Raw genomic sequence first — 16,386 nt, forward strand, 5'->3', positions numbered from 1 at the left:
CGATTCGCCAACAGCAGAAAACCTGGAAAACTTTAAGCATGTTAAATCACAGGCGAGAAGAACGCGCCGACAAGCAATACGAGAGAGTTGGGCAAAGTTTATCTCAAGTATTAACTCTTACACAGATGAGAGAAAAGTCTGGAATAGAGTGAAGAAAGTTAACGGGCAACAAACGTATTCCTTACCTTTAGTAAACAGCCACGGAGAAAGCCTGGAAGATCAAGCCAACTCTCTTGGTGCACATTTTGAATACATATCGAGCTCCTCGCACTACTCCGAAACCTTCCTAAAGAACAAAACGCGAATAGAACAGCAAAAGTTACATCGGAAATGTGCTAAACGTGTGGCGTACAACGAATCATTCTCCATAGCAGAACTGCAGGCAGCACTGAACTGTTGTAATACATCCGCCCCAGGTTCAGACCGCACAATATATGAGATGTTGAAACACCTACCCCCCGAAACACAAAAAACCCTCCTTTACCTTTACAACATTATATCGTTTTCCCGCGAGATCCCCTCTGCTTGGAAGGAGGCTATTGTAATCCCAATTCTAAAGCAAGGAAAGGATCCTTCCTCTGTATCAAGCTACAGACCCATAGCACTAACAAGTTGCCTCTGCAAAGTTTTCGAAAAAATGATTAATTGCCGCCTACTACACTTTCTCGAATCAAACAATTCGCTCGATCCATACCAGTGCGGGTTTCGGGAGGGTCGATCTACCAGTGACCATCTTATACGCATAGAGGCACGTATCCGTGAAGCTTTTGTCCATAAGCAGTTTTTCTTATCTGTATTCCTTGATATGGAGAAAGCTTATGATACTATGTGGCGGTTCGGGATATTGAGAGACCTCTCACACTTAGGTATACACGGAAATATGTTCAATGTTATCGAAAGTTATCTGTCAAATCGGACATTCCGTGTTCGAGTGGGCAATGTTTTATCACGGAAATTTGTACAGGAGACTGGAGTGCCGCAGGGCGGGGTGCTCAGCTGCACGCTCTTTATAGTAAAAATGAATTCTCTCCGTCTACACATACCACATAACATCTTTTATTCAACATATGTTGACGATGTGCAGATAGGATTTCAATCAAGTTCTCTCGCAATCTGTGAGCGACAGGTCCAACTTGGTCTTAACAAGGTCTCCAAATGGGCTGATGAGAACGGGTTCAGACTGAACCCACAAAAAAGCACCTGTGTTGTTTTCTCTAGAAAAAGAGGACTACATCCTGATCCTGAAATTGTGTTGCATGATGAGCGTCTGCCTGTAAACAAGGAACATAAATTTCTAGGGATAATTTTAGACGCGAAATTAACTTTTATACAGCACATAAAGTATCTTAAAAACAAATGTATGAAAACAATGAATATCTTAAAGGTTCTCTCACGCACAACCTGGGGCAGTGATAGAAAATGTCTCATGAACTTATACAAAAGCCTCATATGCACACGACTAGACTATGGAGCCATAGTGTACCAGTCGGCTACTCCAACTGCTCTAAAGATGCTAGACCCTGTCCACCACTAAGGAATTCGCCTGTCCACAGGCCCCTTTAGAACAAGCCCAGTGGAAAGTCTGTACGTTGAATCGGATGAATGGTCACTTGAACTGCAGAGAACATACTCCTCTTTCATGTATTTTCTTAGAGTAAACGGAAACAGTCAGCACCCCGCGTATTACACCATAAACGATCTGTCCAGTTGTCAACTCTTTCGCAACCGACCCACAGTGGCAAAGCCTTTCTCACTGCGTGTCAAAGACCTAGCTGAAGATACAAGAGTTCCCCTTCTTGAATACCACCTTATGTCCCCTGCTATACGGCCTCCACCGTGGCAGTGGCAACCAATAGAGTGTGATACATCCTTCATAACTGTTACAAAGCGCGCTCCTCTCGCGCATATACGAATGTACTTCTTGGAATTACAACACAAATACTCATGTCCTGAATTCTTTACAGACGCATCAAAGTGTAATTCTGGCGTATCTTACGCAGCAGTCGGTCCATCCTTTTTGGATACCGGTGTTCTGCACACGAGCACAAGTATCTTTACAGCAGAGGCCTACGCCATATTGGCTGCCGTTAAACACATTAAAGAAAGTAATATCCCAAAGGCAATTATATACACAGATTCATTGAGCGTTGTAAACGCTTTGAAAACTGTCAAAAAATATAAAAACCCTATCATTGTATCTCTTTACTCAGCATTACTAACCACATATGCTTCCAAGCAGCAAATCGTGGTATGCTGGGTGCCGGGGCACCGCGAGATTGAAGGAAACGTGTTGGCTGACCAGCTAGCCACATCCATCCACGCGAACGCTGCAGACATTTCCACGACTGTCCTTGTAATGGACCTTAAGCCCTCCATAAGGAAAGCGCTGAGGGCTTTCTGGCAGCGGTTGTGGGATAAAGAAACAGAAAATAAATTCCATGTTATCAAGCCATATCACGGCAACTGGCCGCCGGTATCAAACAACCGCCACACGGAAGTAATACTTTGCAGACTTAGAATAGGACATACATACAGTACACAGGCATACCTCTTGTCAGGTGGTGATCCACCCATGTGTGATAAGTGTGGTGAGCCACTTACCGTGCTTCACATCCTGATGCAATGCAGAGAATTAGATGCAAATAGGAAAAAGCATTTTCCATTACCTCACCGGCAACAAATTCCACTTCATCTTCAAATGATTGTAGGCATAGAACCTTTCTTCAAACATGAATCCCTGTTCAGATTTTTAAAAGATGTAGATACTTTCCATACTATAGCCCCAGGAAATCCGTAGCACAGCCTCTAACAGAGGTTTCTGCTGCAGTAGGTGCAATAAAAGAAAGCACCTGCCTCTCAGCCTTTGTACTCAAAGGCCCCCGGAGGCATTAGTGCTTTTTACATATTCTCGCATTTTAGCTCCATGATCACTGATCACGCGTACTATATCCAGAGACCACTACATGTATCACTATCATAATTTTATGCTATATCCTATTTTACGCTTCCATGTCACTGATTGATTTTAGGCCACTTTACAGCCATGTTACATTCCACCATCGCCACTCACAAATCAGCGCTTAACACAACATTATCACTCATGGCGCTCTTTGGCCATACCTGGCCCTTTCGCCACTAAACAACACGCATCCACACTTCGTGCTTCCTTACCACCGGCCATTTTGTATTCCGTCTATGTGGACGACATTCAAATAGGTTTCAAATCCTGTCACCTCGCAGTGTGCGAGAGACAGGTACAGCATGGTTTGAACAAGGTGTCAGGGTGGGCAGAGAAAAATGGATTCACAATCGATCCTCATAAGAGGTCTTGTGTTTTGTTTACAAGGAAGAGAGGCCTGGTTCCGGATCCCTGCTTAGAAGTGTGTGGACAACAGATACCTGTAAAGCAAGAACACAAATTTCTAGGTGTCATACTTGACTACAGACTCACTTTCGTCCCCCACATGAAACATCTTAAAGAAAAATGTCTGAAAACAATGAACATAATGAAACTTCTATCCCAGACTACGTGGGGTAGATTGGCCTCGGCTTCACGTAGACGGCACCCCCGGACTGACCCACCCGGGGGAAATCGGCAGTCGCCTTTTCCTGTCCTCCTCTCCAATCTTCGTCTTTCTCTCTCGTCTTTTTCATCTTTCCTGTCTTCTCATTACTTCTCCTCACTTCCTAGTTTCCCGGCGGCAAGGGTTAACCTTGTGTAGCTAGCCAGCCTTGGTTATGCTGTATTTGGTTATAGCAGCGATGTACGGCTGGCGTTGGCAGGGTTTCTATAGCAGGAGCTCCTGTCACGTCCCCCTGTTGGGCTCCATGGTGGGTGGTCGGCATCGCGTTTGAAAACCCAACTGTACATATGGAAAACGCTTTTCCTAAACTCCCTGATCGCCCTCATAAACGAGGGCGCACCGAAGAAGTTTTTCAGTTTTTCGGACGTCAAGTCCACAATTTTCCCCGTTTTCATGTAATCCACGCAGAAAAATCGGCTAAACAAGTACGAACAATCTCCCCGTTCCTAGTATCTAAGTCCCTTACGAAGTTTTTGGCCCAGGATATAAGGTGTCAAGGATGGCTAGCGGTGACCTCCTCTTGGAGCTATGCGACCAGAAGCAATTTGAGAAGCTGCCACAGCTAGTATCATTTGGGGAGACCCAAGTAGTAGTAACCCCGCACCGCACGATGAATACCTCCCGCGGCGTTGTGTCGGACGATGATTTGCTGGAGCTCACTGAGGCTGTGCTCTTAGAGGGCTTCAGCGAACAGAATGTTATAAGTGTCAAAAGAATTAAGATAAGGCGAGATGGAAAAGAACTTGCGACCAAACACCTAATACTCACCTTCAATTCAAGTGTCCTGCCCCACTCAATCGAGGCCGGGTACCTCAAGCTCCGTGTAAGACCGTACGTGCCAAATCCCTTGAGATGTTACAAATGCCAGCGTTTCGGCCACAGCTCGCTAAGCTGCCGAGGCCGCCAAACATGTGCGAAATGTAGTGCCCTTGAACACGCCACTGAAGCATGTAATAACTCTCTCCACTGCGTAAACTGTGATGGGGATCACACCGCGTACTCGCGGTCGTGCCCCTCCTGGAAGAAGGAAAAAGAAATAGTAACTGTAAAAGTAAAAGAGAATATATCATTCAAGGAGGCACGCAGGCGGGTTGCATACCTGCCAAAGAAAAGCTTTGCCGAAGCGGCGCGTCAGGGGGCAGCGTCACAACGGCCTCCGGCGACTGTCCGACCCACACGCAGTGAGTCGACAGTTACGCCATCTGCCCCCACGGTGGTTGCAGCTAGCGCTGCTCCGCCAACCGAGGAAAAGGGGCCATCGACCCCGAAGGTGGGTGCAGCCGAGGCTGCCTCAACCTCCCAGGTCCCTTCCAGTGCTGGCAATGGCCGGCGCAGCCAAATCTCCCAGGGAACCCCATCGACCTCCGGGCTGGTGGGCGCAGGGGTTTTGCCCTCCAAGGCGGAACCTTCCCTGGTAACTTCTCGCTCACAAGAGCATGTGTCCGACGCCTCACAAGAGGCAATGGACACTACATCTATCCCCAAGGCGCCCCAGGCGCCTGAGTAGCGGTGAGGTTCCCTCGAACGCTTCAAAAAGAGCAAAACCCCGGTAACAGGGCCTCGAAAGGGCTCTGTAATCTAAGACATCCCTTCCGTTTCCGTAAACACAGCACCAATTAAATTTAAAATATGGATACACAAATCATTCAATGGAATGTCAGAGGTCTACTTAGGAATCTTGATGATGTTCAAGAACTTATCCATAAACACAATCCAAAAGTGCTGTGTTTACAGGAGACACACTTAAAATCTACACACACAAACTTTCTCCGAAAGCACGTTACGTTTCGAAAAGACCGCGAGGATGCTGTCGCAGCATCTGGCGGTGTAGCTATTATTGCTGACAAAAGTGTAGCGTGTCAGCATGTAAAGCTCCAAACGTCCCTTGAGGCCGTGGCCGTTCGAGCCGTACTTTTAAATAAACTCATTACAATCTGTTCTCTGTATATACCACCACATCATCACCTTCACAGACGCGACTTAGAATCATTAGTAGATGAGCTCCCGGACCCCTATTTTATTCTTGGTGATTTTAATGCACACAGTACTTTGTGGGGCGATTCACGCTGTGATGCGCGAGGTCGCGTCATTGAACGGGTGCTTTTTTCCTCTGGAACATGTCTCTTGAACACGAAGGAGCCCACATATTTTAACCTGTCCAACAAGTCATACTCTGCCATAGATCTTAGCATTTTATCGCCGACGCTTTTACCCTATTATAAATGGAATGTGCTTAACAACCTGTATGGGAGTGACCACTTCCCAATAATCCTAACTACGCCGAAACAAGATCAACTTCCCCCGCTGGTCCCTCGGTGGAAGATTGACTCAGCCGATTGGGAACGGTACCGAACTCTTACTTACATGACGTGGACTGAGATGTCTGGTATAAGCATAGATGATGCTGTTGCATATTTTACAGCTTTTATACTGGATGCTGCCTGTAAATGTATTCCACAAACGAGCGGCATGGGTTCCAAGCGGCGTGTTCACTGGTGGAACGATGCATGCAGGCAAGCACGGAGGAACCAGAACAAAGCGTGGGCGATATTTCGCGATTCTCCTGCAGCTGAAAACCTGGAAAACTTCAAACATGTCAAATCCCATGCAAGGAGAACGCGCCGGCAAGCAAGACGAGAGAGCTGGGCAAAATTTATACCAAGCATCAGCTCGTATACAGATGAGAGAAAGGTCTGGAATAAAGTGAAGAAAGTTAATGGGCAACAAACGTATTCCTTACCTCTAGTAAATAGCCATGGAGAAAGCCTTGAAGACCAAGCCAACTCTCTCGGTGCACATTTTGAATACATATCGAGCTCTTCACACTACTCCGAAACCCCGCAGGGGCGTCTGCGTAAGTAGGCGTTTGGTGTGTTGCGACACCACGGACCCGAGCACACGAGGGTTGGACCCTCCCGCGTGTAGCCGTGCGCGGCTTAGCCGTGTCCGGGGAAAGGGGGATCCTGGAGGTTGAGCCGATGCCGGGTGCTCGGACCTTTAAGGCCCCCCGGCGGAGGCAACACACCTCTTTGGCCTCTGCTTCACGTAGACGGCACCCCCGGACTGACCCACCCGGGGGAAATCGGTAGTCGCCTCTTCCTATCTCTCTCTTCTCAAACCTTCGTCTTTATCTCTCACTTTACATCTTTCCTGTCTTCTTCTCTCTTCCATTTACTTCCTTTCTCCACGGCGGCAAGGGTTAACCTTGTGTGGATATCCTACCTTGGGTACACCATATTGGGTTATAGTGATAGCGTACGGCTGGCGTCGTGCAGGCTTGTAGACAAGCTGTGCCGCGTCCCCTCGTTGGGCTCCGTGGTGGGCGGTCGGCGCTGTTGCCGAACATACACTTTTTCCTATGGCAGCGCAAGCCTCTATTGTTTATGATCGGCGTCTGAAGAGATGCCGCACCGAAGTACCCTTTCAATTTTCCTTTAAAAGCAATGCCCCAACATTTCCAAAGTACTATGTAGTGCATAGTGAAAGCAACATTCCGGTAAGGAAACTCTCTCCTTTCCTGGTAGCGAAGTGTCTGAAAGAGAAAATCGGACCAACATACAAAGCATCCAAAATGTCTAGCGGGGACCTCCTCCTAGAACTGAATAACAAAGATCAAGCAGATAAGCTCTCTGAACTTACCAGTATTGGCGACGCGACAGTGACTGTTTCAGCCCACAGAACCCTTAATACAAGCAGGGGAGTAATATCTGAAGAAGACTTTATTGGCTTAAGTGACGAGGAACTGCTGGAAGGTTTCCAGGAACAAAATGTGACAAAGGTGCAAAGAATAGTAATCCGTAGAAACGACCAAGAAATCCCCACCAAACATGTCATACTTACATTTGGTACAAGCGTACTGCCTACCTCTCTGGATGCAGGATACGTAAAAGTAAACGTCAGACCATATATCCCGAACCCAAGACGGTGTTTCAAGTGTCAAAGGTTCGGACATGCTTCACATGCATGCCGAGGCCAAACAACCTGTGCTAAATGCAGCTCAAATGATCATCAATCAGAGAATTGCACTTCTTCGCCACATTGTGTTAACTGCAAGGGAGATCACCCAGCTTATTCGCGGTCCTGCCCTTGCTGGAAAAAAGAAAAAGAAGTCATTGCACTAACTGTTAAAGAAAAAATCTCGTTCTTCGAAGCCAGGAAACGACTGTCGTACCTTTCGCGACGCAGTTATGCCGATGTGACGCAGGCGGGGGCAGCGTTACAGAGGCCTCCGGAGTCCTCCGAGCCCACGCGCAGTGGTGCCGCAGTGACTCCTCCGGCCCCCGTGGTGGAAGCAGTCAGTACTGCTCCGCCCTCTTCAACGGCCCTGCAGACAGCAGTCCCGCAGGGCCCTAAGATCAAGCGCACTCCAAGGCCCGAGACACGTGTCTCGGCGCCAAACTCTCGGTCCTCCAGCGCCTCAGAGAGAGCAATGGAGGTCGAAACAAAAACCCCGGTGTCCTCGACACCAAAGGACAAGCGCTCTCTCGAGCGCGGAAAGAGGGACAGAATCCCAATAACAACTCTAAATAAGAAGGCGATAACCTAAGGGTTATCGCTCTGTTGTATCTGCCTTCTTCAGATACATGTCACCTAGCATCTTTCTTATCTCCCATTCACTCGTTAATATCATTTTTTACCTTTCAATTTTATAATGGCTTTTATGATCCATTGGAACTGTAGAGGTCTCTTACATAACTTAGGTGACATAAAAGACCTGTTGATAAACTTCTCTCCTGTGGCCCTGTGCTTACAAGAAGCCAACCTAGGCGATAAACACAAAAACATTTTAAAGGGTTTCACTGTGGTATGGCGCGACCGTACTCAGGCGAACCGGCTGTCGGGTGGTGTAGCCATAGTTCTTCCAGGTGGTATAGCAGCCAGAGAAGTTCCCATTAACACTCATATAGAAGCCGTTGCTGTCACCGTTTTAGCTCACAAAACCATCACCATTTGTTCAGTATACATTCCGCCGCATTCACATTTTACCGTAAGAGACCTAGAGTTAATTTTAAACCAGCTACCTGAACCATTTTTAATAGGCGGTGATTTTAATTCACATAACACGTTATGGGGTAGTAAAACTACTGACAACAGGGGTCAAACGCTTGAAGATTTTATTCTAACAAATGACATATGCCTTTTAAACACCGGTGCGGCAACTTACTACTCCCCAAGCACAGGAGCTATGAGTTGCTTAGATCTGGCACTATGCTCTCCATCACTTCTTTGCGATTTTCAGTGGAATGTTATTGAGAACCCCTATGGTAGTGACCATATGCCTGGTGTCATCAAAAGAACATCTCCTTTTCCTACCATCCCACTGAGGCCACCCCGTTGGAAACTCCATCTGGCAGACTGGCCTCTCTTTACTGAGAAGGCCACTCTGGATAACATATCACATGAGCTAACTATAGATGAAATGAACGATCAGACCACCGCCTGTATACTTGCTGCAGCAGCAGAAACAATCCCACAATCGTCAGGCTTCCTAAGAAAAAACCTAAAACCCTGGTGGACGAAAGAATGTACGCAAACAAAAAAATTACAAAACAAAGCGTGGGGTATCTTTCGGCGATACCCAACACAAGATAATCTACTCTCCTTCAAAAAAGCAAAAGCGAAAGCCAGGTACACACGCCGACAAGCAGAAAGACAGTCATGGAAAAATTATGTATCGTCTATAAATAGTTCAATAACATCCAAACGAATGTGGGATCAGCTTCGCAAGTTTAGAGGCGATTACGCTTCTTACACTATCCCCATACTGTCACCTCCAGGCACACAAACAAATATAGAAGAACAAGCAGACATATTAGGGCAACATTTCCCTGATATATCAAGCTCGAAAAACTACACTGCTGCATTCCTGAAACATAAGCAATTAGCAGAAAAACTGAAGCTTCCGACCACAGGAAGTGCAGAAAGACTGTATAATGGCGCTTTAACACTTCCAGAAATTAACAAAGTACTTACTAGTGGCAAGAAAACAGCACCCGGTCCGGACAGGGTACACTATTCAATGCTAGCTCACCTATCCCCTAAAGCAGTTGAGACCTTGCTTCATTTCTTCAACATAATCTGGGAAACGGGAAAAATGCCCAAAGAGTGGAAGAAAGCGATCATAATCCCGTTCTTGAAAGCTGGAAAACCTCCCACAACAGCAACGAGTTATAGACCCATAGCACTCACAAGTTGTCTTGCAAAATCCTATGAAGCCATCATCAACATAAGACTGACATACATCCTTGAAACAGAGAACATGCTAGATAACCATCAATGTGGATACAAGAAAGGTTGCTCCACAACAGATCACCTAGTCCGGCTAGAAGACGAGATACGTGCGGCCTTTTTACACAAACAATATTGTCTCACTGTTTTCTTTGATTTAGAAAAGGCCTACGACACAACATGGAGGTTTGGTATCTTAAAGGACTTAGCAGATTTAGGAATCCGAGGTAGAATGCTCAAATGTCTAGCCGATTTCATGTCGGACCGAACATTCCAGGTGCGTTTAGGAACGGCGCTGTCACGTATATTCATCCAGGAAAATGGAGTACCACAAGGATGCGTACTAAGTACAACACTCTTTATAGTAAAAATGAACTCTGTTAACAAAGTCATCCCCCCCTCTGTTATGCACTCCATATATGTGGATGATCTGCAAATAGCGTGCCGCGCTTCAAACTTACAAACATGTGAAAGACAGCTCCAGATAACAATTAATAAACTAACCGAGTGGGTTGAGAAAAATGGCTTCCGCTTCTCTACTCAAAAAACCGTTACAGTGCTATTCTCGCAAAAACGAGGATTGTGTTTAGACCCGGTTCTAAAATTGAATGATGTCGCGATGCCGGTAAAACAAGAATATAAATTCTTGGGAGTAATCTTTGATAAAAAACTAAACTTCCTAGCCCACATTAAAACACTAAAGATTAAGGCAAATAAAGCACTGAATATCCTAAAGGTTTTGTCTCATAAGCACTGGGGTTCCGACCGAATCTGTCTTCTACGTATTTACCGGACTCTTGTGCGTAGCCTTCTAGACTACGGCTCCGTGGTTTACGGCTCAGCCAGGCAGTCCTACATCCAACTACTTGATCCAGTACATAACCTTGGATTGCGACTGGCAAGTGGTGCCTACAGAACGTCACCCATTCAAAGTTTATATGTTGAGTGTAATGAACCCTCATTACAGCAGCGCAGAGCATTACTAACATTCTCTTACCTACTCAGAATTCAGTCATCACCGCAACACATATGCTACAAAATTCTTACACAGTGCAACTCACGCTTACACTACACAAATAAACCGAACATGATCAGGCCACTTGTCCTGCGGTATGAGCAATACTGTCAGGATTACGAGATCCCCCAAGAAGTCCTCCAGGTTGCCAAGAAACCACAACGATTGGCCCCATGGTACAATTTTACACAGTTGTGCGACTGGTCATTAATACATTTAAAGAAAAGAAACACTCCACACGAACACATCATACAAGAATTCCGTGCTCTTCAGGACAAGTATAAAAGTCACATGGAATTCTACACGGATGGCTCCAAAACAAAAGAACACGTGGGTGTAGGGGTAGTAACAGAAAATTGGGAAACAAGTATTCGTCTACCAAAACATGCTTCTGTTTTCACTGCTGAAGTTTATGCTGTATGGGTTGCAGTTAAAAAGATTATCACTGGCAAGCACAAAAACACAGTGATATACACTGACTCCTTAAGTACACTGAAGGCTCTAAATCTGAAATCTGAGTGTGAACCCCTGTTAGGGGACATACTAAACATGGTCGCACTTAATAAATATGGGAGATCAATCCGCTTCTGCTGGGTACCAAGTCATGTTGGGATACCGGGTAACGAAGCAGCCGATACATGTGCATCGATGGCAGCATTCAAAGACCTAATAAACACAGCACTTCCATGTAAAGATAATATCCGTGCCATTAGGAAGGCCTTGATGACAAAATGGCAACACGAATGGGACCATTGTAGAGAAAACAAGCTATATCTCATTAAACCAGTACTTGGCGAGTGGAAGTCGTGCAACCATCAGGAGCGCTTTCTTGAAGTAGCTCTATGCCGACTACGCATTGGCCACCCACACCTCACACACAATTATCTACTTACAAAAGAAGACGTGCCAACATGTGAGAAATGCCAAGAACAACTAACAGTCATGCATATACTACTCACATGCACACACATTGAAGTACAAAGACGAAACTTTTTGCACAACCTATATCAAATGCACATACCTTTACATCCTTCTTTAATTTTAGATGATCCGATAATCCCATTACCTGACCTGCGTAAATTCCTAAACGACACTGGCTTTTTAAACAAATTATAGATTAACACGGCCTTTCTACTCTTAAATAGTATTATAAAACACCTCGTGCTTGGCGCAGCATAGCCTTAGTCGCTTTTGCGCCACTAAACCACATTTAACTAACTAACTAACACTACTCCGAAACCTTCCTAAAGTACAAAACACAAATAGAACAGCAAAAATTAGAAAGAAAGTCTGCTGAAAGTGCGGCGTACAACGATCCATTCTGTATAGCAGAACTGCAGGCAGCACTAAACTGTTGTAATACATCCGCCCCAGGTTCAGACCGCGTAATATACGAGATGTTAAAACAACTACCACCCGAAACACAGAAAACCCTCCTCTACCTATACAACGTTATATGGTCTTCCGGCGAGATTCCCTCCGTTTGGAAGGAGGCTATTGTAATTCCAATTCTAAAACATGGGAAGGATCCTTCCTCTGTATCAAGTTACCGACCTATAGCGCTAACAAGTTGCCTCTGCAAAGTATTCGAAAAAATGATTAACTGTCGCCTACTACATAACCTCGAATCAAATAAATTTCTCGACCCATACCAGTGCGGTTTTCGCGAGGGTCGATCCACTAGTGACCATCTCATACGTATCGAGGCACGTATTCGTGAAGCTTTTGTTCATAAGCAGTTTTTTATCAGTATTCTTAGATATGGAGAAAGCTTATGATACTGCGTGGCGGTTTGGGATATGAGAGACCTCTCACAGTTAGGTATACATGGCAATATGTTTAGTGTTATTGAAAGCTATCTGTCTAATCGCACATTCCGTGTTCGAGTGGGCAATGTCTTGTCACGGAAATTTATACAGGAAACAGGAGTGCCGCAGGGCGCTGTGCTCAGCTGCACGCTCTTTATAGTAAAAATGAATTCTCTTCGTCTACACATACCACGTAACATCTTCGATTCAACGTATGTTGACGACGTGCAGATAGGATTCCAATCAAGTTCTCTTGCAATCTGCGAGCGACAGCTCCAGCTTAGCCTTAACAAGGTCTCCAAATGGGCTGACGAGAACGGGTTCAGACTGAACCCACAAAAAAGCACGTGTCGTTTTCTCGAGAAAAAGGGGCCTGCACGCTGATCCTGAAATTCTGTTGAATGGTGAGCGTCTGCCTGTAAACAAGGAACATAAATTTTTAGGCATAATTTTAGACGCGAAATTAACCTTTGTACCGCACATAAAGTATCTTAAAATCAAATGCATGAAAACAATGAATATCTTAAAGGTGCTCTCACGCACAACCTGGGGCAGTGACAGAAAATGTCTCATGAATTTGTATAAAAGCCTCATACGCACACGACTAGACTATGGAGCCATAGTCTACCAGTCGGCTACTCTAACTGCTCTAAAGATGCTAGACCCCGTCCACGACTTAGGAATTCGCCTGTCCACAGGTGCCTTTAGAACAAGCCCAGTGGAAAGTCTGTACGTTGAATCGGATGAATGGTCACTTCAACTGCAGAGAACATACTCGTCTTTCATGTATTTTCTTAGAGTAAACGGAAACAGTCAGCACCCCACGTATTACACTATAAATGATTTGTCCAGTTGTCAACTTTTTCGCAACCAGCCCACAGTGGCAAAGCCTTTCTCACTGCGTGTCAGAGAAATAGCTGAAGAAACAAGTTTTCCCCTGCTTGAATACCATCCTATGTCCCCTGCTATACGGCCCCCACCGTGGCAGTGGCAACCAATAGAGTGTGATACATCCTTCATAACTGTTACAAAGCGCGCTCCCCTCGCGCATATACGAATGTACTTCCTGGAATTACAACACAAATACTCAGGTCCTGAATTCTTTACAGACGCATCAAAGTGTAATTCTGGCGTATCTTATGCAGCAGTCGGTCCATCCTTTTCGGATACCGGTGTTCTGCACACGAGCACAAGTACCTTTACAGCAGAGGCCTACGCCATATTGGCTGCCGTTAAACACATTAAAGAATTGAATATCCCAAAGGCAGTTATATACACAGACTCTTTGAGCGTCGTAAACGCATTGAAAACTGTGAAGAAATATAAAAATCCTATAATTGTATCTCTCTATTCAGCATTATGCACCGCCTATGCGTCCCGGCAGCATATCGTAGTATGCTGGGTGCCGGGGCACCGCGAGATTGAAGGAAACGTGTTGGCTGACCAGCTAGCCACATCCATCCACGCGAACGCTGCAGACATTTCCACGACTGTCCCTGTAATGGACCTTAAGCCCTCCATAAGGAAAGCGTTCAGGGCTTTCTGGCAGCGGTTGTGGGATAAAGAAACAGAAAATAAACTCTATGTTATCAAGCCATATCTTGGCAACTGGCCGCCGGTATCAAAGAACCGCCACACGGAAGTAATACTTTGCAGACTTAGAATAGGACATACATACAGTACACACGCATACCTCTTGTCAGGTGGTGATCCACCCATGTGTGATAAGTGTGGTGAGCCACTTACCGTGCTTCACATCCTGATGCAATGCAGAGAATTAGATGCAAATAGGAAAAAGCATTTTCCATTACCTCACCGGCAACAAATTCCACTTCATCCTCAAATGATTGCAGGCATAGAACCTCTCTTTAATCATGAATCCCTGTTTCGATTTTTAAAAGATGTACATAGTTTCCATATTATATAGCCCCAGGAAATCCGTAGCACAGCCTCTAACAGAGGTTTCTGCTGCGGTAGGTGCAATAAAGAAAGCACCTGCCTCCCAGCCTTTGGGCTCAAAGGCTCCTCGGAGGCATAAGTGCTATTTACATATTCTTGCATTTTAGCTCCATGTCCACTTATCACGCATACTATATCCACAGTCCACTACACGTATCACTATCATAATTTTATGCTAAATACTATTCTACCCTTCCATGACACTGATTGATTTTAGGCCACTTTACAGCCATGTTACATCCCACCATCGCCACTCACGAATCAGCGCTTCACACAACATTATCAGTCATGGCGCTCTTTGGCCATACCTGGCCCTTGCGCCACTAAACAACACACATCCATCCATTCTACGTCGGGTAGTGACAGGAAGTGTTTAATGAATCTATACAAAAGCCTCATTCGATCGCGACTAGACTATTGTGCGTCATTTATCACTCTGCCGCCCCGAGCGCACTAAAGATGCTAGACCCTGTTCACCATCTGGGTATCCGTTTAGCCACTGGAGCTTTCAGAACGAGTCCCGTACAAAGCTTATATGCAGAATCAAATGAGTGGTCACTTCATATCCAGAGAACATACATCAGCCAAACATATTTTTTGAAAGTCCACTCTAATCCCGAACATCTCTGTTTTAACGCTATTAATGATATAACATATGCTACACTATTTCGTAATCGTCCTTCCGTAAGACAACCTTTCTCGCTGCGTGTGAGGGAGCTTAGTCCTGAAATGCATGTTCCACTCCTCGAACTTCGCCTAATGCATCCAGCCAAGCTGCTACCTGCTTGGGAGTGGCAGTTGATACAATGCGATACATCTTTCATGGAAGTTACAAAAAACGCTCCAGAGATTGAAATCCAGATGCATTTCCGGGAACTCCAGCACAAACCCCCGCAGGGGCGTCTGCGTCAGCAGGCGTTTGGTGTGTTGCGACACCACGTACCCGAGCACACGAGGGTTGGACCCTCCCGCGTTTAACCGTGCGTGGCTTAGCCGTGTCCGGGGAAAAGGGGATCCTGGGGGTTGAGCCGATGCTGGGTGTTCGGACCTTTAAGGCCCCCCGGCGGAGGCAACACACCCCTTTGGCCTCGGCTTCACGTAGACGGCACCCCCGGACTGACCCACCCGGGGGAAATCGGTAGTTGCCTTTTCCTGTCTCTCTCTCCCTCCAGCCTTCGTCTTTCTCTTACTTTTCATCTTTCCTGTCTTCTCCTAGCTTCCGCTTACTTCCAATTTTTCCAGGCAGCAAGGGTTACCTTGTGTGAATAACCAACCTAGGTTATTTCATATTTGGTTATAGTGGTAATGTACAGCTGGCGTTTGCAAGCTGTGTTTCACAGGCCTGCAGCGTCCCCTTGTAGGACTCCACGGTGGATGGCTGGCGTTACTGCCGAAATTACAATCTCATATGGCTACCTCCTTTCCCCCACTACTTGATCGCTCCCTGAAGAGGGGGCGCACCGATGATGTTTTAGAATTTTTCGCCCGTCAAAAAGAAACTTTTCCACGCTTCCACGTAGTCCACTCCGAAACACCAAACAAACCCGTAAGAGCAATCTCACCATTTCTTGTATCCAAGTCTCTGACCCAAGTTCTTGGTACAGGTTACAAGGCATCCAGAATGGCAAGTGGTGATCTCCTCTTGGAGCTCCGCAACCTGAAGCAATATGAAAACCTACCCAAGCTAGTATCATTTGGCGACGCCAAAGTGACAGTAACTCCGCATCGAACTATGAATACCACCCGTGGCGTGGTCTCCGATGATGATCTCTTGGAGCTGACTGAGGCTGAG

General features: G+C 45.9%; 1 protein-coding gene across 1 annotated transcript in view; it reads left to right on the top strand.

Moving 5' to 3' along the window:
* The window catches only part of LOC135909576 (uncharacterized), a 71,707-nt gene that overhangs the window by 37,417 nt on the left and 17,904 nt on the right, over positions 1-16,386 (top strand). The gene's annotated exons all lie outside the window — the stretch shown is intronic.

The sequence above is a fragment of the Dermacentor albipictus genome, chromosome 7 (assembly GCF_038994185.2).
Source record: "Dermacentor albipictus isolate Rhodes 1998 colony chromosome 7, USDA_Dalb.pri_finalv2, whole genome shotgun sequence".
Lineage (NCBI taxonomy): Eukaryota > Metazoa > Arthropoda > Arachnida > Ixodida > Ixodidae > Dermacentor > Dermacentor albipictus.